The 20,861-nt window shown below is 36.5% G+C and overlaps 1 long non-coding RNA gene and 1 pseudogene across 1 annotated transcript; one reads left to right on the forward strand and one right to left on the reverse strand.

Moving 5' to 3' along the window:
* Window positions 1-37: 37 nt before the first annotated feature.
* LOC140600008 (uncharacterized) lies at window positions 38-19,247 on the reverse strand. Its single transcript, XR_012003174.1, has 6 exons — window positions 19,161-19,247; window positions 13,353-13,419; window positions 4,481-4,672; window positions 1,600-1,750; window positions 836-960; window positions 38-339 (listed from the first exon to the last, which is right to left on the reverse strand). It is a non-coding gene; the product is annotated as an uncharacterized lncRNA (long non-coding RNA).
* LOC140593760 (U4 spliceosomal RNA) lies at window positions 1,882-1,962 on the forward strand (annotated as a pseudogene).
* Window positions 19,248-20,861: the final 1,614 nt, after the last annotated feature.

The raw sequence follows: 20,861 nt of genomic DNA on the forward strand, positions 1-20,861 counted from the left end.
CCCAAAATAATAAATATTGAAAGAAATGAGCGTCCTATAATACAACATCTATTTTTATTTTAAATGATTTATCCATTTCTGAAGAGCCAAAAGAAAATTAAACTTCATCAAAAAGTCCTATTCAGGCTTTCTAAACCAGAATTAATAGCCTGTCATTTTACGTATGCAGTTCTTTCAATTCTGTGATTATGGAACAGCAGTTTTCTGATTTGTTTCTCCCAGTGTGGGCAGCTGATGGTACACTGTGCTCAGCTGATATCTGTCTGGAAGGAAAGTTATCACCAGGACATTGCAGGATGTTGTGGTCCAGAATCCTTGCCAGTTACGAAGTCTGAGATTCTGAAATGGAGCAAAATATATTCAACACCTCCTTTGTTTAGTCACAGTTATAAAAGCAGCACACATACATTTTATGAGAGATTGATTAAATGCTTCAAACAATCCCCTTAGATGGAACTGGTAGATGCCAGATTGTCAATACGAAACTATTCAGAAAAGGGAAAGGCAGTTTCAGATAAAAGGAATGTGTTTTCATTTATTTTTATTATGTTTATGCCTTTGTATATAAGACAAGCTAATGGCCCTAGGAATTATCAAATTAGTGGATTTTGTGTCTGCTGATTTCTCCATTTCTCAATCTCATAGTTAATTTATTTAACTGCCTCCTCATTAGTAATTTTCAGCAAATAATATTACCATTTAATTGGGTAGGCTTTAAATGCTTTGCAAATCCCTCAACATCTATACTTTATTATTTGATATTCATAACACTTGGTTAAATTGGGCTGATATAATTTTACCCATTAAAAAATACCAGAGAAGGTATGTGACTTACCTCAAGTTCACACTGCTTTTTTAAAAGCTACAAGTATATAGAATATCCTCATTCATAGTAGAATGATCTTTCTCCTCTACCATATGGCCTATAATGATACTTTTTTATGCATTGTGCAATTGGTCCTGAAAACAAAAGTAATGGTAAGAGCAATTATTCATTTTGCATCATTTGATATGGATTATTCTGTGGACCAACAGTTCCAAATAATAGAGTCACCATCAAATACATGGATTATTATAATTTTTGAAGCATTAAAAATAATTAGATGGTTATTGCTAGACATTGGCCAGCTAATGAGCTAGTTGAGATACATTCACAAACAGGATTTAAGGGAAGTCAAGGCTGAAATGCTACTGATGACCCTTCCCTTTGGCTAACATGTCACCCAAATCCTTATTCTTATCTTCCTGACATCCCAACACCCATAATTATTCCAAACATTGAAGAGGTACTTTCTTTCTTTATCACAGAATTTGCTTTGTCCCTACTAAGAAGTAACATGGATCAGTAACAACTTAAACCAGGACACCTTTACTCATGTCATGTATTAACTCATTTGACTCTAACATCTTTGTGCAATAAACAAAGCTTAAAAGCCACATTTGAGAGTGAGAGAGACCACTGGGGCTCAGCAAAGTGAAGTGATATCCTTGGGGTCCCACAACTCATAAGAGGTAGGTCAGGAATAATAATTCATCTTTTGACTCCAAATTCAGCACTTTTGAACTACATCTGTGAGACCAGAGAATGTAGGAACTTACCCTGGAAATATTTTTTTGCTCCTTCTGTCCTCCCACTAGAGGTGATTAGGAGCTCATTGCCCCAGAGATTCTGCATAAAGGGCTTCTTCCCACTCTCAGGTAGGCATAAAGGGGACGCTGAGACCTTTCATCTACTTTCTTTTCCTGTGAACTAAAATGGTGATATGAAGACTCATTTTGTTAGGGAAATGCAAGCACAAAGCTAACTGGTACAGGAAGCAAATTTTCTGCTGCCTGTAACTTATACAATTTTGGTGGCCCCTTTTAAGAAAAATGATACACAGCTTTGTGTGGTGGCAGTATTATAGCCAATGAGGTTTATCTAAAGCATGATTATTGCTAATTGAAAAGAAAAATAATACAAAATTAGAAACAAAAAATTAGGCATTAAAGCAAATGTTTACTTAGAATGAATAAAATCTCAAACCAATCACAGATTTCAAAAAACTGAAAAACTGCAATATGCAGAAAACTAATGCCATTATTTATTAACTAATACAGGTCTAAAATACTATTTTGGTAGATCTTAGATGATAATGATTTTGTCATATAACTTTCAATAAAAATTTAAAACAATGATTGTCATTCTTCTGGTATGTTTTTTTTTTCCTTTCCACTCACAAACTTGGGAGCCAAACCTCATAGGGCACATTCATATTGAAATATGATTCATCTTGGATGAGTAGGCACAATGTGTAGGGAAAGTATTATGGGAAGACATTTCTACCCCAGGAGGGTTTATATAAAGGCTAGTCAGTGTTCCATAGAGAAAGAGCTCAGCAACACCAGCTTAGGAACCCTTCCAGGTAACCATCTAACCTGAACTGTTAGTGCAGAAGACATACACAGACATGTTGGAAAATACCTGTACTATCAAATCATAAGAGAAGCACTATATTATATAGTTCCTGCCTAGCTTGAGAAAAACGTGGCAGAGAGGTCTTTCCTATAGACACAGAGCAAAAAAAGTAGTCTGCTCTTAGGAGTGGTCTTAATAACACTGACTGATTCTCCTTTTTCATTCATTCATTCAACACACACACACACACACACACACACACACACTCTTTAATGTACCAGGCACTATATCAAGCACTGGATATGTGACAGCGAACAAAGAAGCATTCCATCTATGCTACCTGAGAGCTCACCTCCTGCTGGGAAGATTGTCACAGGTAAGGAATTTCTGCTCTAAGGTGTATATAAGCTACTGGGATAGAAAAAGTGAGTTTCCTGGGAAATCCTGAAAAATTGTTCTCTCAGTAATTTTATGGAGTTCTTGACGTCCAACTGTATTTGAGGTAACTGGAACATTACTTAGCTCTGGTCATTACAGGAATTAGTATCATGCAGGCACATTTCACTTGCTGACATTTGGCATCTCAGGTCTTTGTAATCCAAATGAAGTCTCTGTAGCAATAATGGTGATAGGCACATAAAATTACAGAGGCAATTTAAGCCAGGAAAGAAATATCTCCTCATGTGAACTCTCTATGACAGGACTGGGCTGAACTATCTTATTATTTCTAAATCCATACCACAGCATAAAAGTTTTAAAGATGCCAGAAAGCCCCCCAGCAGAATTTAGATAATTACTCACATGACATGTCATGTTTTAGGGCACTTTTTCATCATTACTCATTGTGTTTGTCACAAATACTTGATATTATAAACAAGACCCTCATTTTAAGAACCTCATTTTCTAGCATCTAATTATCCTCCCAAAGTGATAATCCTTCGTGAAATCATAATTTATTCCTATAGAAATATGATTATGACTTCAGGTTAAAGAATAAACAGGAGAAACATGAAACTTTTAAAACTATATTCTTCTATCATGCAAACCTCTCTAGCAATAAAATGAGAATTAAGAAAATAGGAAATGCATGATGAGCTGGTAAGATTGTGGCTAAATATACTGTTTCTAAAATTTTCTCAGCACCAGGTGCTTGAAAGTACACAACTTATTTAGGATGACTGCAAGCGCTGTCTCTTTTTTCCACTTGATTTAAGGGTACTTTCAATATTTCACAAAATTTTTACTTTCCTTAATTCTTAAATTTCACTCTTCCTATAAATATTTTTAACTTTTCTAAAGTTTAATTTCATCCAAATGAGTAACATTTCTAAAGGCCATATTTATGAGGTAACTTTCAGTATGAATTCTATAAAGTGCTTTGTAGGTCACTGACTTTCTAACATAGTATATATCAAACAGCAAAACATGCTAATATGTTAAATGTTAAAATAAATCTTACGTATAATACAATGTTAATATAAGTGTTATATATATTATAAATGTTAGTTTTAAATATTAAAATTAACCTTACATTTAATGACTTATTTACTGATATTGATAGATAAAATGTGATTAACTTATTCAATCATTTCCCCTAGAATCCATTGGTGACATTATCATCATATGCAATCATGTATTTCTTCTAAATCCTTATTGTCGACTCTTTTTACACTATTGATCTACCCAACTTCTTGACTCTTCTCCTCCTCTAGGGTCCCTGACATGCCTCTTTTCTGGTTCTCCTTCTACATCACCCCTTCTTGGTCTCTCTCCTATGCTTCCATGCATCCTTTAGTGCCTAAATCAGATAATTCTATAAGCTTCCAACACTGAACTTCCATATTTATTTTTCTCATTCATGCCCCTGTGTGTACTCCAAATCTGATGGCATGAAATTCTGCTTGTCTGTGTCTTCCAGATCAAACTCCTCCTACCTCACCTTCCAATTGGCCCATAAGATTTCTCCTCATAGATGTCCTCTCTATCATGTCACACTCAATGAGCTAAGGAAAACCTTTTTCTAAAATGTACTCCCCCTTTTTTTTTTCTTTTGGTGGTGTTAGTGGCTGTAACATTCTTTACCTCCGAGACTAGGAAACTTGAAGTCATCTTTAAATTTCCTCTTTGCCGGGATCCCTGGGTGGCACAGCGGTTTAGCGCCTGCCTTTGGCCCAGGGTGCGATCCTGGAGTCCTGGGATCGAATCCCACGTCGGGCTCCCGGTGCATGGAGCCTGCTTCTCCCTCTGCCTATGTCTCTGCCTCTCTCTCTGTGACTGTCATAAATGAATAAAAAAATAAAATAAATTTCCTCTTTGCCTCAACGCTCTGAATCCAGTCTATCAATATATCTCTTTATTTAAAAGACTCCTTTTTCTCCATTCCTACACTCATCCCACAACTGGAGCCTTCATCACCATCAGCTAAACACTTCCCAGCCTGATCTTCTTGCCCCACCATTACTCACCCTGCCAATAAGAATGATCATCGCCAAACAGCCCATTAAGCGTGCTAGTCTCCGTTCCAAGAACATGATGTAGTTCCCTATTTTCCACCTCTTGCTTCCTTTTTCTCCCCACCTCTTTCTCCCAATCTAGATCTTCTCCATCTTATTTATCTAAGCTGATGTGACTAATCCCCATCTTGTGGTTTGTAATACAGTAGTCTCCTCTTCCAAAATATTTTCCTATGATCTTTCTCTTACTATCTTTGTTTGTGCTGCGCCTCTATCCAGTAAAACACAATTCTTATCTCTACCTAGTCCAATTCTACTCCTCCTTCAAATGCCACCAAAATTCCCTGCCTCTGATTAAATCCATACACACTAATCTCTCCCATCTCAAATGTGCTACCACACTGAAGTTCTAAGCCACTTGGCACAATTCTAATAAATGGCTGAGACTCCCCAGATGATGCTTTGGCCAGATCTCACAGGGCTGCTGCATCCTAGTTAATTCACCATCATTCCAGCTCTGATTGCTGACTTTACACTTTCAAGAATTCAAAATCTTCTGATCACTCAAATATCATCAGGCTCTAAAGAGTGAAAGAGAAAGAGAGAGAAAGAGACAGACTGGATCACTCCTAAATCTAGCTCAATAATCTATAACCACATGAACTCAAGAAAATGACTCAAAGTTTCCTAAGTCTTTGATTCCTCATAGTGAAAATTGCAGTATTAATATCAACTTTTTCTAACACACTACATTGCTATGAAAATTAAATAAGATAATTTATGTGGAAGAACATCATAAAGCATTATATAAATGTACAGAATTATAATTAATTCATGATAACAAGATTCATGAGGTACTTAGTTCTAAGCCATAAAGTTTATTTAATAATTTATAAAGAGGAATAAATATTTCTGCTGACTCGAAGATGTGTGTGCTCTTGAGGTAAACCCATATTTGGATTAAAGTATGGAAGGAACTGAGTAAATAATTATCAGATTTGGGGAAAATGAATCCTAAGTGACTTGAAAGATCTTGAGTGATAGTTTGCAGTAATTCTTGGTATTTTAGGGGATGGTAGATAAGTAGTAGAAATAAGAATCATGGACTCTTCTGCAGATAGCCAGATCTACACTGGCATGGAAATTTGTGTTAGCTTTGAAATCAGAAGATGAGGACACCTGGGGGGCTCAGTGGTTGAGCATCTGCCTTCAGCTTGGGTCGTGGTCCCAGGGTCCTAGGATCAAGTCCTAGGATCGAGTCTTCCTCTGCCTATGCCTCTGTCTCTCTCTCTGTGTCTCTCATGAAAAAATAAATAAAGTCTTTAAAACAAACAAACAAAGAAATCAGAAGATGGTTATATTTTCTGAATTTATGAATGCCTCATGCAATGGGAGACCAGTTGTCCCTAATTACTGATAATTAACCCCTCATGATAATATTACGGTTTATGTTTTCAAGTCCCTCAGCATCATATTATCTCTAAGATTAACTTTATTCCTCCTTTGCATTCCATTGTGGCTTTATTTGAAGAATAAGGGAGTCAGGCAGCCTAAGATTATGCCCTAGCTCTGTCACTCACTATCTTGACCAAGTGACTTCACATGACTCTATACCTCAGGTTTCCAAGGTTTCCAATCTGTAAAAGGGGGATAATAATGTACTTACATCATGGGCTGTGTTGAGGATTGAATTAATCCATGGCATATAGTAAGAGCCCAATAAATTTTATATGTTGCTTTAATACCTATTTCATTCTGTTTGTATCATAATCATCTCTGCATATCTGTGTACTCTGCCAGACTGTGAGCATCTTCAGGAGCTGTCTGGTGTATTTCTCTTTGTTAGCTTCTCAGCAATTCCATAGTACTTTGCTCACCAAAACAGTGTTCAGTATATTCGGGGAATAAATTGAGGAGCTTCATATAGGTGTCTTGCCCTGCCAGCTAATATGCGATATCAGAAACTTTGTAAGTCCTCATGCAAGGCTAACATCATGTGTGGTGCTCCTTTTATTTTCCCCCCCAAACAATAGGCACTTAATAAATATTGATGATTGATTGATTTTACATGAAGTACATTCTAAGATCCTCCTGAAACCTGAGTAATGAAACATGTTGTTCCAGGACTTTTATCCCATATTCTCCTTTATCTTCCCTTTGCTGTATGTCCTCAGTTCCTATAGTGAGGAATCAATCACACGTAGCCATAACGACAACAGTGCCCAGTATGTGCAAAGCCAGTTGTCAAGGACTCACCACTCTGATCACAGAAAAAAGCATTTAAGAGATAATAAAATATTAATTGGTACTTTACTAAGATCTGGAAGAAGCTGAGAAACACAGAGAAGAATTAATAACTAGCCAATGTTTTCAATATGACAGAAAACAAAGCCAAGAGAACAAAGCCCTTTAGGCACTGCATGCAGAGACCAAGAATTTGCAGGAATGGAATAAAAATAGGCAAAGAAACAGGAAAATGAGAACCATATTCATATGCAAAAGTAAACAAAAAACAACTGACCCAAGATAATCCAGATGTTGGGTTTAGCTGACACTATCTTCAAAATGTATATATATATATGATATATTTACATATGTATCTCAATGCAGGCCAGGGCATAATAAGGTTATATCTTTATATATTTGAATAATAAACAAAGAAAAATATCATGCAGAATTCTGTATTCAACCAAATATTTTAAATGAATATGAAATAAAAACATATTCAAATGAATAAAAAATTGGAAGAAATTTTCAGTAAAAGAAACACTAAAGGACATTTTTCTAGATGAAGGAAAATGATAATAAGTGGTAAATTAGATCTAGAGAAATGAATTTAATTCCTAGGGCAAAACTTAAACATAAAACTTAAAACTTTGAAGTAATAATTGAAGAAGAAAAAACCTAATATAAGACAGTATAAAAAATTTTTATATTCCCTCTACCCAAATCACACAGGCTCTCATATTATTAACATCTTGCACTAGTGTGATACATTTGTTATAATTAATGTTATTAATTTTGGACAAGTCTCAGCCACTATTGCTTTAAATATTTCTTTTGCTCCTTTCTCTCTTTCTTCTCCTTCTGGGATTCCAATTCCAAAGTGTTACATCTCCTTTAATATCTGTTGTCTTAGATGTCTTATGGGGTGTTTTTGTTTTTCAGTCTTTTTCCTCTTTGCATTTCAATTTGATAGGTTTCTATTGACATATGTTCTTTCTCATTAATGCTTTCCTTGGTTGTATCCAATCTGCTAATAAACCTGTCAAAGGTACCCTTCCTTTACAGTGTTTCGATTTCTAGCATTTCCTTTGGAATTTTACTTGTTTTCCTATCTTTGTTTATATTATGTATCTGTTCTTGCATACCATCTATTGTTTCCATTACAGCTTTTAATATATTAATTATGGTTATTTTAAATTCTCTACTTGATAATTTTTGAGTGTGTCACATCCGAGTCTCATTTTGATGCTTGTTTTGTCTCTTCATATTGGATGTTTTTCATCTTGTAAATTTTTTGTTGATAGATGCATTAATAGGAACTTAGGCTTTTAGTGTGAGGGTTTTATGTTAAATCTGGTTAGAAGCTGAGCTGTGCTTAATGTTTGCTTTTGGTATAGGTGTCAGAGGTCTCAGTTTCCTCTCATCTTCTTATTTGTTGGTTTGTTTTCCCTCTGTTGTTTTGGGGTTTCCCTAAGAACTCCTTTTTAAATAAAATCTGTGTCTTACAGCTCTCTTGGTTGAAATGCAATTTTATTATACTGGAGCCCTGTTGATATGATTTTAGTATTGTGGAAGGGAAGCAATTTGTAATCTTATGATTGAATCTCAGCTTTTTAGTGGGTTTGAGTCCCTGGGCTGTGATCTTCAGAATTCATTAGCCTCTTTCCCCCTTTTCCTATCTGAGACAGGGAGGCTAGAGAAGGCCTTCCTCCATGTCAACTAAGAATCAGAGGAAGTAATTTCCTTTGGAGAGTTATGGAGAACTCTCTGGGTATATTTAAAAAGAACATTTTGAGGATTTATTGACATATAACATTCCTTAAGTGTAAGATACACAGTGTGATAATTTGATATACATATACACTGCAAAATAATTATCCAGGTGTATTTAAAATTGATTAATTGGCCTCTTTCCCTGCCTGAAACAGGAGGAAATTTTTCTCTGATCTTTGTTATGAGAACCTGGTGGAGTTATTGGATATAATATCCATGCATTGTGGGGACCTCCCCAAAACTGGGCCCCCACAAGTTTTAATTCTCAAGTTAGCCCATACTGAGACTCTAGAAATTCCCCCAAAGTTACCATGTAAGTGTTCCTACCTGTTTCTGGCTTTAGAGGTTTCTTCTTTAGTTTAGCTGATCTCAGCTGTAGCTCTATGTATTCAATTTACTGTCTCTTCAATTTTTGGAGTGGTGGTTTGCCCTGTAACCTCAATTCTTTGATAGAGCTAAGAAAACTCATTAATTTTATTTTTAGCTCTTTTTTTTTAATTGTAAGGACAAGAGTGATCATTTCCAAGCTCTTTACATGTCAAAGCTTAAACCAGAGTCATTACTTTTTTTCTATTCTCTTAGCATATTTCCAGTGTTCAATACAATATTTGTAAGTGTGGTTATCATGCCTATACAGCTGGTCTCCAGACTTATTCACCCTATAAAACTGTAACTTTAAACCCTTTGATCAACATCTCCCCATTTCCCCCTACCTACCTATCCCCTGGTAACCACTACTCTACTTTCTCCTCCTATGAGTTCAGCTTTTTTTTTTTTTTTTTGAGATTCCATATTTTCATGAAATCATATAGTATTTTGAAAAAAGTGCCAAGTCAATCCACTAGGTGTGCTTGTAATTTGGAGAAACAGCTAAATATCCACAGAAAGAAGAGTGAATGTCAAACAGGACATCCTAACATACAGAAAATTAAACTATTCAAATGGACCAGGACTAAAACAGAAAAGCTAAAATGTGAAAACATTTAGAAGAAATACAAAATAAAAACCTCATAATATGGAGTAGGCAATGATTTATTAGAAAGACACAAAAAGGGATGCCTGAGTGGAGCAGAGGTTGAGCATCTGCCTTTGGCTCAGGGCGTGATCCTGGAGTCCTGGGATCGAGTCCCACATTAGGCTCCCTGCATGGAGCCTGCTTCTCCCTCTGCCTGTGTCTCTGCCTCTCTCTGTGTGTCTCTCATGAATAAATAAATAGAAAGACACAAAAAGCTCAAACTGTAAAACATGTATTGAAAAACCAGACTTCCTTAAGTTAAAACTGTCTGCACTTCAGAAGATGCCAATTAATATTTTTTAAACTGCCATTGACTATAAAATGTATACTTGTATATATGTTTGCTTATGGATGTACACACATACATAAAGAACTCCTGAGGCTTTTGAACAAGAAAATTCAACAAAAGTAAGTGAAGCATGCAAAAGACTTGAACAAGCACTCTTTTAAAGAAGATAAAGAAATGGACAATAAGCAAATCAAAAACATGCTCAATATTATTTTTTTAAGATTTTATTTATTTATTCATCAGAGAGAGAGGCAGAGACACAGACAGAGGGAGAGCAGGCTCCATGCAGGGAGCCTGATGCGGGACTTGATCCCAGGACCCCAGGGTCACACCCTGGGCTGAAGGCGGTGCTAAACCACTGCATGCTCAACATTATTCATCACCAAAGCAATGCCTATTAGAACTATAATGAAATGTAACTTCATGCGTGCTATAACAAAATTTTAAAACTAAAAAATATTGACAATACCAAGTATTGGTGAAGATTTTAAGCAACTAGAACTATCACATATTGCTGATGGGAGTGAAAAATATGCTATGATTGGTCAGGAAAATTTCTTACATATTCAAATATACACCTTTCCTGTGATTTGGTAATTCAATTCATTGTTTTAATCAAGAGAAATGTAAACATCCTTCCAGAGAAATATTTGTACACAAATGTTTATAGCAGGCTTTACAATAGCCAAAAACTAAACACAACCCAAACATCCATCAACAGGTGATTTTTTTACACGGGTGATTTTTTTTTTAAACAGGTGATTTTTTAAAGATGTGTGGATATCCATGCAATTAAATACTACCTATCATTAAAAAATGTACAATACACTAAAAATGGAACATAGATTAATCTCACAGACATAATGATGAGCAAAGGAACCTAAATCAAAAGGATCATACGATATGACTTCATTTATTTGAAGTTGTAAAAGAGCATTTTAAACTATGGTGATGGAACAGGAGAGGTATTAGGTAGGGGGTAGACTCCTAAAATGAACAAAGAGACTTTAGTACTTTGGAGATGATGGAAATGTTTAATATATTGAGTATGGTGTAAACTGTGCCATATATGCCACATATGGTGTAAACTGTGCTATTATAGTTCTAATCGGCATTGCTTTGGTTGATGAATAATGTTGTATAAACATTGAATCTCACTAAATTCTTCGCATAAAAGCTGTGTATTTTATTAAATGCAAATTAACTTCATTAAAATTGATTTAAAAATTTTCCACACTCTGCCCTGTGTCTAGAGGAATGCCTAAAACATAATAGGCTCTTGATAAACATGTGTTAAATAAACAAGTCAATTAATTAACTCAATTAACAAATGTACAAATGTATGAATAATTAAATAAATGAATATAAAACAATGTATAATTTAGGTCTGGGATGAACTGGGCAGACAATAATTACTGTAGAAGGTCACAGAATAGAGAGCTTGGTGAGAGTTTGGCTAGGAAGAGAAGGTTATTTCAACTGGACCTGGAAAGATACATCAATCTTAAGTAAGAAATAGCTCTGTCTTTGAGAAAAGGAGACCAGTATTTTAGAAAAGGCACGAAGATTATATGTATTATATGATCATAAATAATTCTGAGAATAATGAAGAAAGGAATCTTCATCTGAAAACTCTTTAGAATGATAATAAATTAATTTTAATCAGTAAATAGCTATGTAATAAATAATTTGAACCAGGTATAGCAGATAGATTAAATTTATGAATGAAGAAAATCAGAAAAACCTTTTGTAAACATCCATGGCAATATAATAACAATTTGTGATATAATAATCTAAGAGCCAAGAGATGACAGCCTAGATTTATGATACTAACATGTGACATAGTAAGAAATATATATATCTGTCCTCTGCCCCTGACTCCTGACACAGAGCTCCTAAAAACCCAGCAATTTCCTAAGAAAGAGCCTGCTCAAACCTTCCAGTGTCATCTCATCACTCTAATAAATTAAATACAAAATTTCTACTCTAGCAACAAGGCCCTTCACAATCTACCTAACTAACTCTCTAGATTCATCTCCTAGTGCTCTGCCTGTACCCATACTGCTCAGGCCAGTCTCAGGGGACTATGCCACCACTTTCTACCCTAAGGATCTTTACCTAGAATACTTTTCCCTAAAACATTCATAAAGTTTGATTCATCACTCCAGCCAAAGTTCAGGTCAAATGTCATTGCCCTAGGGAAGACTTATTTTATCACTCTATCAAAAATAGGATCACAAAAATTATCCTTTCATATCAGGAAGGGAGACAGAACATAAAGACTCCTACCTCGGGGAAACGAACTAGGGGTGGTGGAAGGGGAGGAGGGCGGGTGTTGGAGAGGAATGGGTGACGGGCACTGAGGTGGACACTTGACGGGATGAGCACTGGGTGTTTTTCTGTATGTTGGTAAATTGAACACCAATAAAAATTAATTTAAAAAAAATTATCCTTTCATTCTCTATCCCTTTACCCTATTGTATTTATCATCATAGATTTCATATCACCTCAAAGGCATGTTGCTTAGTATTTATTTGCTAGTTGAACATCTGAATCTTTCTCTACCTCTAGAATACAAGCTCCATGAGGACAAGGCTCTTATTTATTAGTGATTCTCCAAAGTCCTTTTTGAATGAATGAATGGATCAGGAAAGCCCAGCTCTAACACTTACTACCTATATGACCTCAGAGAAATTACTTAAATTTTCTAATTCAGAATCATCTTTCCTTCGAAGGAGATAAAAATAAGACTACTGCTATTCAGGATTTTATGGGGATTAAATTGGAGAATAGATTTAAAGGACCCACCGTAACGCTAGCCCTGAGTAAGCAATAAATAAATGGTAGTCCCCACTAACTGGATGGAGCAAATGTATTATAGCATCTTAAAAACATGATAAATTATAAAGTTTTTCTATTTATAATATGGGGTGGGGGGTATTCCCCATAATGCTAAAAAGGCTTTTCTTCTCAGAGTCTTCATTTGCAGAGCCTCTTAAGGCTCTGGGAAAGCCCACATTGAAAACCATTAGTAAAGTTCTAGGGCATAAAGTTCCATGCTCTGATTTGTTCAATTTTAAAAACAGACACAGTACATATACTCTATCTGTACAATAGCCATTTATAGAGTTCACTGATATTGTGATTCCTTGAGGCAAATGGACTATAAACTTGTTTAAGTGAAAAAGAAAATCTCACCTTTCATTTCAGTTCAAGTTATTGGAGTTTTGATTCCAACATGATTCCAAGTATATAAAAATTCAATCTGGAGTAAAGACATTTACAACACGGTTGGTAGGGATGAAACATCACATGACCAGGTGCACAGTTACAACTTCACAGACTAGGTCATGCAAGGGAGTAAACATGTACAATACCCACTGCAAAAGAAATGTATGTTTCCAGAATCATATCACTAGACAGTGACATACAAAATCTTTGTTCACTCTGTATTGTAAAAACACTCTTAAACTTCAGGAAACAGCTTAAAAGACTGAGGAGAAAACCCCATTCTCTTGAAACTTCATTATTTGAAAAAATTCTATCTCAGGGCGCTTGGGTGGCTCAGTTGGTTAAACATCAGACTCTTGGTTTCAGTTCCTGTCACAATCTCAGGGTCCTGGAATCGAGCCCTGCATAAGGCTTTGCTCTCAGTCTGGAGTCTGCCTGAGAATTCCCTCCCTTTCCTTTTGCCTCTCCCTCTACTCATGCTCTCTCTCTCTCTCTCTCTCTCTCAAATAAATAAAATATTTGAAATTTTTATCTCAACACCATGGAAGTCATCTTTGGTCTCTGAAAATAGATTTTGTGTGGCCACAAATCCTTCAGAGGAATTTTGTGCAGAAGTCCAGGTAGTTTCCCAGCTAGCTTCACCAGCTCTTTTCTGAATGCATCACATACATTCCTAGTAGATGAATGTGCCACAAATGCACTATTGCTCCTGACAGTCCTTTCCATATGCACTTATTGGATTCTCCATCATTTATGGTTTGAAGCTCAAATTCTTAAGGTTCAAAGTTCTAAACGTTTGGCTCTTATCATCCCTAATCTTGTCTTCTACTACTCCTTTCAATATGCTCTTACTTCTTAATATAATTTTATAGTTGGTGCTTTTCTAATCTTGGTCCTTTTTTCACCTCATTTTCCCTTTTAGATGAATCATTAGGCAACTCTCTTTTTGTCCAAATCCTTGTGATACTCTCATCTACCTGAAAAATCCTTTGGTTTTATTTTTGTTTTTTATGCCTAATCTTCATAATACTTCATGTTGTAGGACTCTTTTTGTGCCTGTGGCATAAGTCCAGCTCATCTATTTTATTTATTCTATAGATTCTTATTAGGCTCCAGATACCTTGCTAGACACTGGAACTTTGTTGTTGAACAAAAACAGACTTGATTCCTGATTTATGGCATTTTAGCTAGTGAGCCTTCAGAAACTAACTAAATAGTGACAGAAAAAAATGCAGTATTACAATCATAATAATGAATAAATGGTACAAATACTATGAGATCCTAAAATAGTGAATTTTTAAAATATTTATTTATTTATTTTATATATAGAGAGAGTACAAGTGGGAGTGGCAGAGGGACAAGGAGAGGGAATCACAAGCAGACTTCATACCGAGCATGGAGCCTGATACAGGGCTCAGTCTCACAACCTTGAGATCATAATCTGGGCTGAAATCAAGAGTTGGACATTTAACTGACTGTGTCACCCAGGGGCCTCTAAAACAGTAAATTTAACTCAGTCAGGAAGATTTAGAGAAGGCCTACCTACAGAAAGTACATTTTAGAGGATGAAATCTGAGGAATGTCTTCAAGTTTATTGGATAAAGAGGATGGGAAGAAGAGTTTCCAGTAAAGTGCCTGTATTGAAAGGGAAAGAGGCAAGAAATAGGAACTGGAAGGAGTTAAGGTTGATGGAGCAGAAAAAAGAGCAGTGTGGTGAGAAGAAAGATGGATTTGGAAGTTAGAGAGTGGCCAGGCCAGGTCTTCTAGGACAGTGGTTCTCAAGTGGATCAGTCTCTAGAATCTTTTATACTTTTTTTTTTACATTTTTATTTAAATTCAATTAATTGATATATATTGTATTACTGGTTTCAGAGGTAGAGGTCACTGATTCATCAGTCTTATATAATACCCAGTGCCCATTACATTACATGCCCTCCTTAATTACATCACCCAGTTACTCTCTCCCCCAAACCTCCTGCCCATCCAGCGATCAACCCTTTATACTCTTTAAAGTTACCCAAAACATCATAGAGCTTTTGCTTATTTGTGCATTATATCTATCAACAGCTACTATTCTATAAATTAAACCCAAGAAAATTTTAAAACCTTTATTAATTTCTCTAAAATAACAAAAACAGGGCACTGGGTGGCTCAGCCAGTTAAGTGTCTGCCTTTGGTTTAGGTCATGATCCCAGGATCCTGGATCAAGTCCCACATTGGGCTCCCTGTGCAGTGGGGAGTTTGTTTCTCCCTGTACCCTTCCCCTCTGCTCATGCTCTCTCTGTCTCACATCCATTCTCTCTCTCTCTCTCTTTCTCAAATAAATAATTTTTTTAAATCTTAAAAATAACAAAAATAAATGTATTACACATTAACGTGAATAACATGATTTTTATTTTTAAAAAACTATATATCTAAAAACAAAAATGAATTAGAGAGAGGGGAGTGATAGTTTTATGTTTTTCTAAGTCCCTCTAGTATTTGCCCCAATAGAAGATCCAGATTCGGGCAGCCCAGGTGACTCAGTGGTTTAGCACCTGCCTTCAGCCCAGGGCCTGATCCTGGAGACCCAGGATTGAGTCACACATCAGGTTCTTTGCGTGGAGCCTGCTTCTCCCTCTGCCTGTGTCTCTGCCTCTCTCTCTCTCTGTGTCTCTCATGAATAAATAAATAAAATCTTTTTTTTTTGAAAAAAAAAAAGAAGATCTAGATTCTCACATTTGTTCTGTTACAATATCACAGGCTAGGTTGCCCTGGAAAACTCCAGTCCGCTGAGAAAGAATGAGGGTGACAAACTGGATTACTATTAAGAAAATAATTTTGACCTTGTGGAACTCCTGAACACATCCCTAAATGACCCTGAGGATATCTGTTCTTCATCATGTTAGTAGATTTATGTCCTATGCCACATGGAGAAAGGCTTACAAGGAAGCAAGAAAAGAGGTAGGTGGGTAAATGCAGTAGCATTTTATAACATTTTAGTGAGGCCAGTAGCTTGGATTAGGTTGTTTCACACTTATAGAGAAAGTAAAAAATTCTAGTTAGGAGATTTAATGGACAAACCTTGGTGATAGATTTGAAAAGGTAAAAAGAAAGAAATAGTTAAAAAGGATAGTTCTAGTTTTCTGGTTTGTACTACTAAGTAGATAATTGAGCTCTTTACTGAAAGACGAAACCAAGAAATAGGAACAGTCTTGGGCAGCACAATCACAAATTTAGTTTGGCCAAGTTGAATTTGAAGTGCTTTTAAGACAGCCCCTACACCCCCACAAATGGCAGATAAGTAGTTGCCTATATATGCCCAGAGCACTGAGTACAGGTTTTTGCCTAAAGATAGACATGTGAGAGCCCTGATTCTATGGTGGCTGGTAAAGCTATTGGTGCATATAAGTTGGATCTCCTAAGTTGGCTTAGGAGAAAATAAAGAGAAACCAGAGTGTAGAAGCAAGCATCAAGGAACTCCTAAATATAATGTTTGAGGTGAGGAAGCCATGTTGGTAATGCAAAAAAGAGGTAGTGGCCATTGAGGTAGAAGGAAAACCAGGAGAATATTCTCTTAGGGAGTAACCATTGGTGTAAGATTCCAACAGAAAGATAGGTTAACATGTTGTTGTTTTACTCCACTATCACTCTGGAAGCAAAAGTACCATGGACCTAAAGATCCAACTATATGACAGTGGAAGTAAATTCAAATATAAATACCTGTGCAGAGGGCAGCCCGGGTGGCTCAGTGGTTTAGCATTGCCTTCGGCCCAGGGCATAATCCTGGAGACCTGGGATCGAGTCCCACATCGGGCTCCCTACATGGAGCCTGCTTCTCCCTCTGCCTGTGTCTCTGCCTCTCTCTCTCTCTCTCTCTCTGACTCTCAAGAATAAATAAAATCTTTAAAATACATACATACATACATACATACATACATACCTGTGCAGAAACTGCCTGGTCAGAAGCTAGCAGTGGGATTTTGACTGGGAAGCAGTTTGCCTGGCCAACAGTACTTGCGTTAACAGCCACAGATAAAATGTCACCTAAGTGCTAGTCATTACATCTGGTTAAATAATGCAGGTAAGAGATATTATGGATGCTATACTCATTTACTAAATCCTTCAAAATGCTTTAGAGAGAAAATCATATGAAGATGTTCTATCTTTGACTAAATATAGAAGATTTTTCAGGGCTTTATAGAATCTGAGTGCCTGACCACTGCATTATTATGAAATTGATATGTGCTAAGGTTTTCTTAATGCATTTAAGGAATGTTTCCATCCTGAAATTCTTTTAGTAAGCAAATTGTCTCGGAAAGCTAATGTATCTGAACCCAGGTAACACACTTCCTAGGGGAATAAATGAATTTAATGTAAATTATAGTACACAATCCTGATAAGGAAGAATAGAAAGCAAGAGAAAGAAAAGTTGGGAAAGCAAATAGCTGAGAGTTTCAGTTCTGTATTGCAAAGGAAAATCACAGGGTAACACACTAGCTGACTTAGAGTAGCAAATATTTTAGCACATCAGCTATGTGCCAAATAACATGACAGATACCTCAGATAAAAAGATGAAAAAGAGAACATTTATACTCTGGGGATAAGTGTGTAAAGGTATGATTCCAAAACAATGTGGCTAGTGCCATATTTTTCTTAGTCTTTTTCTTCCTGTTGATGGAAGTAAAAGGTACAAGGATTTCAAACTCTCTGAGACATAATGAGGTATTAAAAAGGCAATGGGTAAACTTCTCCTGGAATGAGAAGAAATTGAAAGGCCTAGCGCTCATACTAGATAAAGTTACAGTCTGGGTTATTAAGGCCCACCAAAAATGACATCTAAGCTTTAGAGAAACCTAGGCATTTTGACAACAGATTAAGTCAACAGAAATAGAAAAGCTGGAGGAAATGTTTCCCGTAGTTTTGATTTGGGTTAATTGACAACCAAACAAGCGAAACAGACCAAGCAGATTATTGGTGGTAGCTATGATAGAGAAATGAAGGCAGTTATTAAAAGAAGCCAAAGGTCTGTGTCACCAACTTGCTTAGAAAGTCATTTCAGAGAGCTTCTTTGAATAATACTTGGGATAAGTCAGTATTACTGAAGGAAAAAAAATACTTGAGATAAGTTAGCGTTACTGAAGGAAAAAACAAATACTTGGGATAAGTCAGTGTTACTAATCAGCTAGCATCAGATCCCATTTAATTGATGAGATAGAATCTGTACAAATGTATTATTTTAGTCCTAGGTCTTTTTATTTTCCTATTTTTGCCTTACATTACTTGGTTAAGCTCTTTTTAAAAAGGATTCCCTTTTGTTGAAAATATATTTTTGTGATGATTCATGCATTTAAAAAGTGTTGTTGAGTTTTTCTATGTGTGATACAATAAATGAGCTAATAATGATATGGAAAGCAACTCAAACATGCTATAGATTCATTCACCATTTTGAGTTGCTTGTAAGGAATTAATGCAGGCAACCCTTTCTTAGGGCTCCAAAATGTCCTAACACTGATGTATCATCCAGGATATTGTTAATATGCTCAATATCAGAACTTAAGAAGAAATAAAATCAGAGCACATATCAGAGATAGGACTCTTATGCTTACCCTTGGACAACTTCCACAGATCAGGAACAAATGTAACTTTCAGCAAGTCACCAGTCGCACAGACTTACCCCACTCCTATGACATCCTAGCACAGCACATCTCATAGTGCCAGGAATATGGGAGTAGACTACAAATGTGCAGATTTGGTTGCTCAAAAAGAACAAGATTTGTGAATCTTAACACTTACCTGAGAATTTCAGTTCAAATGTGACCCATGACCTAGTCACAATAAAGTCCATCAAGAATTCAACCTGGTAGGCAACCAAAAATGGGAGAAGAGAAATGGAACAGTGGTGACATGTGCAAAGTGTTCCTGGGGCAAACGTAAGAGCTGCAAAGTGACCTAGAAAGAGGGCAATTCAAAAAGTAAATGCTTGAGCTATGTTTTAAACACTGAATAGACATTTGCCAAGAAAAGGAAAATGAACAAAGCACACTAGATAGAAAGACAAAATAATCAAAGGCACAGTCAGATAGAAGAGAATGGGATATTTGTAATCAGACAATCATCTGATACTGATCCAATGAATGTTTGAAATGGCACTAAGAGAACATGAGCCTGACAAAGGCTGGGTAAAAATCACCCAGTGATGAAGGTCCTCAGATGTCACACAAAGGGGGTTTGGCTTTATGCTCTCCACTTGCAAAGGAAAGATTTTAACACTGACCTGTATTTTAAAAATCAGTATCATTTATGAGAATTTAATATATAAAGATGAACACAAGTGAACAAAGAGTAAGGTTCAGAGACCACATTTAGTGCCTCCCCCCAGCCCCAGAGGGGAAAGATAGGAAAGGGGGGCTGGGAGTAAAGCAAAAATCACAACCTATGCAGCAAAATCACAACCACAAAACCTGCAACTGCCTTCCCATGGGAGGGGAGGCGAGGCTTCTATGACTCCCTGGTCTTCCTTCCATTCACCAACATTACCTATCAGTAGTCACCACAAGTGTCTCTTCACCCATCTGTCCTTTACAAGTTGTTTGACAGGAGTCCCACCTTAAACCATAAAGTATGACTCTACATACTTTCTGCAAAATCTCATCCTCTCTTATGGTTTAACAAAGACCCACATGCTGAAGACTCCCCAAAACATATCTCTAATTGTGATATCTCATCTGAGATTCCAGTTGGGCTTTTCTGCTTGGCTGTTCTCATACATCTCCAACCCAGAATGCTAAAATTGTAGCCTTAGAAAGGATGTGCAAAAATCTGCTCTCTTGCATCGAGAAACAGAACCCAGGGATGTTTGCTGCTCTCCCAGGTTGTCTTTCTCCCCAGTGTCTGAAACACTGAACCCAAATGCCCAGAATCATATTTTTTCTCTCCTCCATTATTTAGTCTGGCATGCATTGACTCCAGCGATGGTCTGTGATATGGGCAAAGCACTGAGCTAGCACTTTAGGGAATATAACAATGAGTAAGACACTTCAAGCAGCTCATAATCAAGTTTAGGGAGTGAAAATGTACCATAACACAAGGCATACTATAAGCACTCCTTGAGAGCTATAAAGAAGAGCTACAGTGTTCAAACGAGGGCCAGTTTGTGTCCTTGTTTTGTTTGTATTTTTTAATATGTGATATATATTTGCATGCTTCTTACATGAATTTAGCTATATTCCTAACCATGTTTACATATCAAATATACAGTTGGCATGCACATATTCTCTCTTCAAAGGAAAGCCACAAATTAACTCTGGGATCATAGCTGGAGCTTTGTGTATTTTCTCGCCCAAAACGAGTACAAAGTCATTACCTTCTCCGAGTCTGGGGAAATACTGGGGTGAAGACAGATACAGAGCGGCAGTAAAGCAATTTGAGCCCAAAGCGGTTGGTGTGTTGCAGCAACTGCACAGTGGATCATGAGACAAGCTGTCAGGGCTGCTT

This window comes from Vulpes vulpes, chromosome 8, assembly GCF_048418805.1.
Source record: "Vulpes vulpes isolate BD-2025 chromosome 8, VulVul3, whole genome shotgun sequence".
Lineage (NCBI taxonomy): Eukaryota > Metazoa > Chordata > Mammalia > Carnivora > Canidae > Vulpes > Vulpes vulpes.